At 38.8% G+C, this 10,432-nt stretch overlaps 1 pseudogene; it reads left to right on the plus strand.

Moving 5' to 3' along the window:
- The first annotated feature begins 10,065 nt into the window (after window positions 1–10,065).
- LOC112476693 lies at window positions 10,066–10,181 on the plus strand (annotated as a pseudogene).
- Window positions 10,182–10,432: the final 251 nt, after the last annotated feature.

Here is a 10,432-nt window from a genome sequence, read left to right on the forward strand (position 1 = left end):
AATGGAATGCAAAGGTCAGGTGGTACTATTACTACTACTAGGATAAAAACCTATCATCTATTGAGTGCTTACTGTTTGCAGGCCCTATGCCAGTGCTTAACATGTGTTATTTAATTCTCTCAATAGCAATTTTTGCAATCGAGATCATTAGATAGATAAGAAAATAGAGGCCCAGAGAGGTTAAATAACTCACTCAAGGCCACATAGCTAGTGCATGGCAGAAATAGGACCTGAACCAACAAAGATTGATGTCAGAATAAACTTTTTAAACCATCAAGCTATGTTTTAGTGGTTCTCTGTCTCTCCCACAATTATTGAATCAACTTTCTTCACTTCGGTGTTTGACCCTTTAGAACCTGAGATCCAGTCATTTATCTTGTAGAGTTTGCCTGTCAATCTGTCTCTACACTCTCAGCTTGTCGCATTGGCTGACAACTACTGTGCAGAATGTCGCAGTGGGAGGGACATCTATTGAAAGGGGGAGATTTCAGAGGTCAAGATGCTTAGCCTCGCAGCTTTTCTCCCAGGCCCGTGACAGGCACCATCCGCCCTTTCTCTGAGTTACCCTGTGACGCCTGATGAAATTAAACCTGCCCCAAAAGGAGCAAGCTATGGGCGTCTGGTTCCCTAGCACTTTTAGTCTAATTGCTGCCCAATGAATATAATAGCTCCTGACTATCTTTTCAGCAATGCAGCCTTCTGAAGCCATTCAGAAAAGGCTGAACACCAATAACATTCACCCTTCTGTCTGAAGGCTGAAATCCAATATCACCTGGAGGGTCCTAGTTTACAACTTGGTTTTCATCTTAACAAGGTCCCCGAGTCTCAGGTTTACTGTCCAGTTGCTAGACAGGGATAATCTGTGATATCCCCCTAACCTCTCTCCTGCTTCTCACATCCCAGGGCTTCTAAACTCAGGATAGGATCACAGGATTACTTTTCAGGCTGAGAACAGGAGCTGCAAACTCCACCTGAAACCCATTTTGTTGAGCCACTTACTACCTATTGACCTTAAAGAAGCAACTGGCTCAAATCATTCTGGGTTCAAGTTTGGAGACCAGTTGGAGTCTTTGGCCAATTAGTCAGACCTCTAATGCAGTTGGCAAGTGTGGATCCAACACTGGAATGTGCCCACATGTAGCACCTTGTCTTCACCCTAGGTCAGAAAGCCCAGCTCCTGATAACTAAATCTTAGGTACCTCTGTGTTTTAATTATCTATTACAGGGAAACAAAACAGGCCACCCAAAAAATTAGTGGCTTAAAACAATAGCTATTTTGTTATCTCTCACATTTCTGTGGGTCCATTGTGTTCAGCAAGACAATTCGTCTGCTCGGGGTCTCTCATGCAGTTAAGCTCAAATGGTGGTTGAGGCTGAGGTCTTCTGGAATATTTGAGATAATTCACTCCCATGTCTGTCACCTTGGCAGGGACAACTGGAAGACTGAGCTCAGCTGGGACTCTAAGTCAGGTAGGCCCATCTCTCCATATAGTTTCAGGTTCTCTTCCTTTGAGTCTCCATATGATCTCTTCAGCTGGGTAGCTGGACTTCTTATGCAGTGGCTCAGGGCTCTGCAGAGTAGAAGCTATCAGTCCTTAAACTTAGGCTCAGAATTGGCATGGTGTCACTTCTACTGTATTCCACTGGTTAAAGTTGCAGTGGGACAACCCATATTCAAGGAGTTTTTATAAGAGTATGAATACTGCAGGAGCAGGTCAGTAGATGCTATCTTTGGAGAGTGGCTATTACACTTGTTTATACATTGACCTCTGTAAACAAGAACAAACCACATTCCCTCATATAAACATATTTTCCTCTTATATAGCCACCACTTTTTTTTCATACTTACCATAGGTGAGGCACTATGCTAAAGGGTCATATCATTGCCTCTTTTAGACTTACAAAACCTGAGAGAGCTAGGTGTTTGTACCACCATGTTACAATTGAACAAACTAAGGTTTCAGAGAGGTTGAGTGAACTTTCCTAAGTTATCCAGCTAGTAAGTTATGGAACTAGAATTAAATCTAATGTCTATGTATCTGAAAAAAATTGTGTTTTTTAAAATATATACAGACAAAAGTCACAGTATCCTCATTCTTTGTTGTTTTGGTACAGTAAACAAAACAGAACAAAACAAAACACAAAAATAGTCACTCTTGGCCAAGCTGAGGCTAATGGTGTTTTGCCTGAGGACCCAAGGATCTTGAGAGTAAATGTGGCTGTATATTCAGAAGCTCTTCCTTCCAAGATATTCATGCATCCCACCCTGGGTTCCTGCCAGCTTCAGCTCAGGCCCTGGGCAGAAGGTCTTTGATTCTACTCACTTTGTTCTTGCTGCTGGGGACCTGGACCTATGAATTCAGTGACCTGCCTAGATCTTGACCACTTATTGCCTAGCCTTCTGCCTCATCTTTCATCCCTTTGCTTGGATCCTTACTACTGGCCCTCCTAGAGTCTGAGAAGATAATGGTAAACATGTGGACATACCCACATCCTAGTTAGTTAAGAGGTAGTAACTATAAAGAATGGGGAAAGTCCACAATGCTATGAGGGACATAGCATAAGCAAGCAGCCACATGAATCAGCCAGGGTAGGCCATGTTATGCTGTAGTAAAAACCAATTTGCAAATATCAACGGCTTGAGACAACGGTTTGTTTTCTACTCATGCAGGCTGACAGGGGACCCAAGCTGAAAGAGCAAACAGCAATGACAGAGGGAATATACTCTAATGAATCTAGTCATGGCCCCATTCACTCAGAAGGTGTTCAGGATGTTCCATCTCCTAGTGTGCGTAGGAAATGACCTCTAAGCTGAGACCTAAAGAATGAGTAGGAGTGAGGTAGAGAGTAAAGCATGAGTGTTCAGGCAGGGTAAGTAGCAAGAACAAAAGCTTGAGGGTGAAATACTACTTCCTGGAACAATTTTGTAGGACATAAACTTGGAGGATGAAGGGTGGGGTGGGGAAGAAAAGAGGATACTTGGTCAATACCGTAGGATTTAAAACATCATAGACATTTCTCATGTGAAAAGAGTAGCCGTTCGATAAACCAGCCAATGATCTGTGTATTCATTCATTCACTTGTCCATGCGAGATATGTGTTCCTTCTAGAAATATTATATCTCAAAGACTTTTAGTTGCTTTTCTGGTTTTCAATTATTTTATCATGGTTACTGTGTGGGCAGATGGCTATGAAAGCACTTCTTAGCAATTTCTTCAATGTTAACTCCATGACTTGATTATGGAATTTTACTCAACAAGGAACTTTAGAAATAAGTTTTAACCATCATTAGTCACAAAAAAATTCTTAAAATTCAAGATGACAGGAGAGGGGAATGACATTTTTGGGTGAATAAACACTTTAAATATTTGCAAACCGATCTTACGTCATCTCATGTACAGGGGTGAGTAATGCAATTCATCTAAACAGAACCTTAACTAAGCTGTGACTTTCCGCTTATTGGTATATGGTGCAAACCAAGTACTTTCCATGGGCTTGTGTCAGAAGAACTAAAAGTTCCAGGAAGTAGTATTTTACTGAAGAATTTCAGTGTGTTCATTCACTCATCAAACATTAACTGAACATGTACTGTATACCAGAACTAGAAACTGAAGCTCTAGTAGTGAACAAAACAAAGTTCTTACCCACATGAAGCTGACAATCTAGTCAGAGAAACAGACGGTAAAGAAGTAAATGCTTCAGATGGTGATAAGTGCTATGGATAAAAATAAAGTAGGTAAGAAACATAGGGACCCTAAGAACAGTTAAGAAAGGCTTCTAAAATAATAGGCCTAAAAGAAATGAAGGATGACATCTGGGAGAACAGATCAGGAACAGCAAAGGAAAAAGCAAGAGTAAAAAACCTTGAGGCCAAATCATCCTTGAAGTGCCCAAAGAACCACAGGGAGGCAATATGGCTAGAGAGGAGTGAGCAATGAGGAGAGAAGTTAGAGATGTTTTCTAGGAGATGGAAGAAGGAGACAGATAATGTCTCTCTCCATTATAAGGATTATTGCTTTAATTCAGAGTGAAGTGGAAAGCTGGGGAAGGATTTTGAGCAAAGAGTGGCATGATCTGATTTAGGTTTTAGAATCTGGTAACATCTAGGGCTATTAAGATTGCAACTCTTGTGGATATAGTAGAAAAGCAATTTGGTACAATCTTTGGCAAATACTATGGCATTACATATTTTGGTAGATTGGATGATTGGTCCTAATTCTTTAGCTGTCCCCTTGGCCCCTTCCTCTAAAAGGGAAGTGTGTTTCCCTGCCTTGACTTTAAGCTCAGCCATGTGAATTGTCTTGACTACAGAGGTATTAGCAAGCATGATACAAATGGAGACTTGAAGTGTGCTTGTGTAATTGAGTATAACCTCTGATGCTTTTATCATCTTCAGAAGAACGTGTCTAAATTAATCTGCCACTGTTGGGAGGAGGATGAGAGATAACACAGAGTCAGTCCAGTCGAGCCTAACTTAGACGTTCCAACCAGATCTGTGAGATTAAATGATCATTGTGTTAAGTCACTGGGTTTTGGAGTGTTTTTATATAGCATATTTGAAGCACTAGCCAACCAGTACACATATCAAGCATCAGGAACCATGCTATTACTCCTTGATCCTCCAAATACACTTTGAGAGCTTATTCAGATAAATTCACACGTGTATCAGTCAGCATAGGCTAGGATATTCTGTGGTAACACATGAGGCTTAACTCAACAACAATGTGTTTCTCACTCATGTAAACCAGATATGGAAAAACACTAATAAGGTGTATTCAATGGCAGACATTTTAAACCTGAGTAATGTCTACCTACAGCATACAAATGGATCAGTGAGTAAGAAATAGGTCAATTAACTAGATGGTCAGATGAGCAGAATAACACTAGCAATCAGAGGGCTATCAAATTTAAAAATTTTTCCCATTTGGCATCCTCTTCTGTATCTTTAGCCTTTGGAAATAATTGAACAGAAAAAATTTTTTTAAACTTTGAATTAACATATATTCTTTCTACTTCTACCTGTAGCATAGAAGAATCAGAAACAGCCTACTTGTCCAACACAGGGGGAATGGGTAAGTAAATTAAGGTTCACAGAGGATCATAAAAGATATTTACAGCATAAGATTAGGGAAAAAAAAATAAAATTTATAACAGGATAATTTTTAATTATGTAAAATATTAATGTAAGTGAACAAATTTTGGAAGGAAATATGACATAAAACATAGGGCGGGGACTATCGGTGGCTTATTTTCCTTTAAAGACCTTTTAACCATATTTTATGTTGTTAAAATAAAAATGAAATGACTCATTAAATATCCTTCTGATGTTGCTTATCTTGGAGACAACTAGTTAGAAAATACATTTGCTATGGAATGCTAGCCCCCTAGAGAAATGAGATAGTGTCTATTTAAATATCTTAAGGGTATCAGTTGCTAAGGTGTAGTAACTTGCAATCAATACCTGTAATTTGATGAACTGGTAACCAAATCCATCCCCCTGAATCCAATCTTTTTTTTTTTTTTTTTCATCATAAACTAAACTAAAAACAAAGGGCAAGATTTTAAGTTATCAATTCAGGTGAAACAGAATTTGATCTTTAGAAAACCTTAAAACATAATCTGCACAAAAGGAAGATAGTTTGGGTGTCCCAAAAGAGGGGATGGCTCAGCTATTTAGCTAGGACACTTCCCTCGGGTTGGAGCCAACAGACACACTGGCATTCTTACACATTGAACAATGCTCAGCTCTCCTCCCCTGGGGCACTGAGGCCCCAGAGCCAAGGTCTAAGTCTCTGCCTTCCAGATGGCACATCCACAAGCACATCTCTAATATGGGTCAGGGTCAGTTTTGGAGACAATTTCAGAAAGACTCAATATCTCTGGACAGAGCTTCTTAAAGTCCTAAAAAAAAAAAAAGCATAAAAAATTTAACATATATTCTTGGGAATTATAAATAGGAAAACTCTCAACTGGTATTATTCCAAGGGATGTCTTGAATTCTCAACACATTTTGTTTTAAATGTTTTTCATTCATTCACCACAAAGAAATCCATATCGATTATCTATTTCAAGCTATAAGTTGGAAATACAGTAGGAAACAAGGAAGACAAAGGTGCTTGCCATTGTGAAATTTACTTTCTACTGAAGAAAATATAGATTAGCTCGGTTTTTCCTTCGGAACCTCTGCTCTGCTAGGAAAAGATTCATATTGGCTCTATTGAATGATGATAAAATAATATTTTAAATAACCCAGATGAATTCCCAGATTCTAGCACTTAGTAAATCTTTATTGCTTAGTCTCAAATACTCTGAGTATCAGTTAGTTATACCAACCCACTTTGTGTATGGGAGAGACCATTCAAATACCAAAATCTCAGAATTCTTCTGAAGAACTGACTTTGTTTGGACTGAAGAAAGTTTTGGGCCTAATATTTCTTCTTCCTAACATTTATATCAAGCACTGTGATAAATTCTTTTTCATGAACTTTTTGATCCAATTCTTACAACTATCCTCTCAGGTAGTTATTTTTATACCATTGTACAGAAGACAAGCAGAAGGGCCAATGACTGCTCCAAGTCGGAAAAATCAAAATCAATGAATTCAAAATTCAGATTCTGTCTCATACCAAAGACTGTGCTCTCCCTCACAATTGATGCTTATAGACTGTGGTCAAAAGAAGTGAGAGAACTCATTGGATGAATGAAAGAGCTTATTGGATAAATAATAGAAGGTGATTCTGAAAACAATCAGGCATCGTCGTGTTTACGTTGTTGGGTCGGCTGGATGTTTTCTGATCATGCAGCATAATACAGTAAAAACTGAGGTTTTGAAGTCAGGCTGACTTACCTCTGAATCCCAGCTCCCTTAGTTCTTAGTTTTACCTTTGACTGTGGAGAAGTTACCTTATGATAGGAAGTCAATTCCCCTTTATGCAATGGTGATGATAATACTTAACCTCACTGGGTTTTTGTGAGGATTAAATGAAGTCATGTTTGTAAAGCAATTATTGGAGTCCTTGGCATATAATCAGTTCTTAAATAATTTATTCATTTAGCAAATATCCTCCCTAATTCTCCTTTGCAAATTTGTCTTTCAGGTAGGTTAGGTTCAAATGACAAAACAGTCAAATTTATTTGTGGGGCCCACAAAGGCACTTTCTGATAATAAATAACATCCCATTAACTTGAAGTTAACCCTCATAGGTATTTCTTTTTGTTTATCAGATTGCGAGTTAGAGTTCAAATGATAAAATGTATGTGTTTATCTAAAATATTTTTTAGCAGTATCTTGACACCTTGCCCTTCTAATCCAAGAGCATGAGGATCTCAAATGTAAGAAAGGGACAGAGACTTATAGGTCAGTACTACAGGCCAGTTACTGTGCCAAGCCATCTACACTGAGCATCTCATCTCAGCCTCTAACTAACACTAGGAGATAGGTTCTTTTTAAAAATTTCATAGATGAGAAAACTTCTCGTGAGGTTGGTAGTGGCGATATTTCTCTGCCAAAGCCATGACTTTTATCTTTTATTGTTTAGCCTCAAATACCCTAAGAGTATCAGTTAATTATACTAGCTCACTCCTAGAGTTACACCTTTCTCTAGGTTCCAACGACCACCTCATTTTCTTCTCCTTCGAACCTCCGGTTGGAAGTGGTTCCCCAGGCTGTTACTAAAAGCAAAGCACTTTATCTCTTATTCGTCTTCTGTATCCTATCCAAACCTTGGTAATAATCCTTTCATTAAACCCTCCTGAATTACCCCATTTGGCCATCTGTTTTGTATTGGACTCTGCTGCTACAGTTTGGGAAATGGAACCTATGAACTAGGTGGGCACAGTTATTTCCTCTAAAACAAAATTAATTTGGGGGGCACAGACCAACTCTAAATGGAGCCTTTCATGTACTCGGTGGAGAAAATTTCTCCAACTCTTCTCTTTTTATCTCTCCCTGAAGATGGAATTTATCTCCCATTCTCTTTCAGAATTGTCAAGGAGACAAAGTTATTTTATTCATTCAGGGTACTTTCACTTTAATTTTGATATTTCTTTATCTGAAAGTCTGGAAAGTTCAATAAAGCCTGAGACCAGAACAGATGTTAACATTTTAGTATTAAACTTTAACATAATCCCTTTTGGTATTACTAATGATGCCTGATTGCTTTAAGTTTCAAAGTAAAATAAAATCATTTTGACTTTATTCTAGAATGATGGAATATATTAAAGTCACATACTATTATTTAAAAAGAAGCTACCAGAAAGAAAGACACAGACAGAAGTTAGTAAGATGAAAAGTATTACCACTGGTCTCCTGGTCAACTATCTTAATAAAAAAAAAAAAAAAAAAGATCTATTCAGGAAGCCAATTGAAGCTTCCTGTATTCTCCTTCACTGACCAGAATAATAATGGTTTTTAAAGGAGTTCAGTTGGGAAGAGAAAGTGTTTACTCCGGCAATAAAATACCAAAATTTCTGTGTTACAGTGGTATAATTCAAATCTAGCATCCTCCATGCACCAACCAGAAAGTTTTTCCTACAGAGTGAGTCTGACCATGTTTCTTCCCTGTGGCAAACCTCTGGATGGCATCCCATGGTCTACAGAATAAAGCACTACAAACTAGTCTTGGCTGCCTTTCTGGCTGTCCCCACTTACTTCAGTGACACCAAAATCTATGCTTTAGAAATTTGGGTGTCCCACCCTTCTCTTTCCTGGATCTAGTGTGCTCTATCTCTCTTCCAGGGTCTCACCCATGCTTGTCCCTCTGCTTAGAAGATTCATTCTTATTATCCACTGTAAGCCTCCCGAGTGCCTTCTCATGCTCAAGAGACCATATTAAATGTCACCTTCTGGCTAAAGTTTTCCCTCACTGCTCTCCACAACAGCCTTCTACCACTTTTCATTATCTTTTCAGAGTTTTTAAAAAATCTTCTGAATTTCTTTTTATCTCTTTTTCAACATCACATTTTTGTTAGAACAAAGAAAGTTACCAATTAATAATTCTCTTTTATAATGCATACCCTTTGGAGTCATTGAATTCTAATAATATATTTGGAGAGGAAAGGATTCTTGTTAAGCACCCACTGATGTACTATGTTCATTATTTAATACATTGTTTAATTTAATCCTCACAACAGCATTCTATAAACACTATTATCCCATTTTGTTGATGAGGAAACTGAGCCTCGAAACATTACTCAAGGCAGTTCAACTGGTGGTGGGGAATCCAGAATTTGAACGCATGTTCTACCTGACTCAAAATCTGTGCCTTTTCCATTACATCATTTTCATCATATAAAAAATTGATTCACAGATTGATAAGACTCCCTCTTGCTTACGTAGATTACAAAGTACTTTTACAAAATTATCTTATTTGATCACCAATGAACCTATGAGGTAGTTAGGGCAGGGTGAGGACCTCACTTTCTGGATCAGAAGGTCAGAGATTTGCTCAAGGTTGTTAAACCAAAAACGAGTCACCAACACAAGAACCTTTGTCTCCTAAACCAGCACTCCTTCTCTATAACAACATTGTCTCTAGCACAGATATTATACTTTCTTTCCCAAAGGAAAGAAGAATCAGATCTTTTAGACTGCCTACAGAGGCTCCAAATGAACCTCCCACACATCTTACACTTTTGCCCTATCTTAGCCACCAAGGATACAACCTCTGCCCTGATTGGTCAGCTCAGCTCAGCTCTAATACCGAGATTCTAACCTGTAAGCCAGCAGCCAACTCTGACCTCAGATACGGGATTTCATTTTTGTTTTTCACTCTACACTGCACTTTTAAAAAATGTAATTTGTTCCTAATTTAAAACAATCAGGTGTCTATAGCATCTCTTGAAAAAAAAAATACTGATACTGCGAAAATCACTGGCTCTCACAATGAGATGAGACAAACACTCCATTTCTTTCTTTCGTGTACCTGCTGGCCCTCTGGGGTCCTGAGTTTCTGGTCCAGGTCTCATTGGAAACTCCCCATTGGATATGGTTCCATAGCCGTTAGTACGTCTGCTTTACACACAGAAGGTCCTGGGTTCGTGCCCTAGGTGGAGCCATGGTCCATGGTCTATAGCCATGTCACCCTGAACAAGCCGGATGTCTGATCTTGGAAGCTAAACAGGGTTGGGCCTGGTTAGTACTTGGATGGGAGACCACCTAGGAAGACCAGGTGCTGTAGGCATAAATATAAAACAAAAACCAAAAACTCCCTGTTGCCCATTATACGATGCAAAAGGTCTTACAAGAGCATCTGCCACTCATTTGCCTCCTTCTGTAATTTTTTTCTCCAAGGTTAGCTCAAGGCTCTGCCCTCCTGGAATGATTTCCTTCTCTTAAACATTGAAAAGCATCCCCTACGAGGACAAGTTCTTTGCTCCTTCACACAGGAATAAAAATATCTAGGAATCATCTACTCCATGTCCCTCATTCCAT

This window comes from Pteropus alecto, unplaced genomic scaffold (assembly GCF_000325575.1).
Source record: "Pteropus alecto unplaced genomic scaffold, ASM32557v1 scaffold71, whole genome shotgun sequence".
Classification (NCBI taxonomy): domain Eukaryota; kingdom Metazoa; phylum Chordata; class Mammalia; order Chiroptera; family Pteropodidae; genus Pteropus; species Pteropus alecto.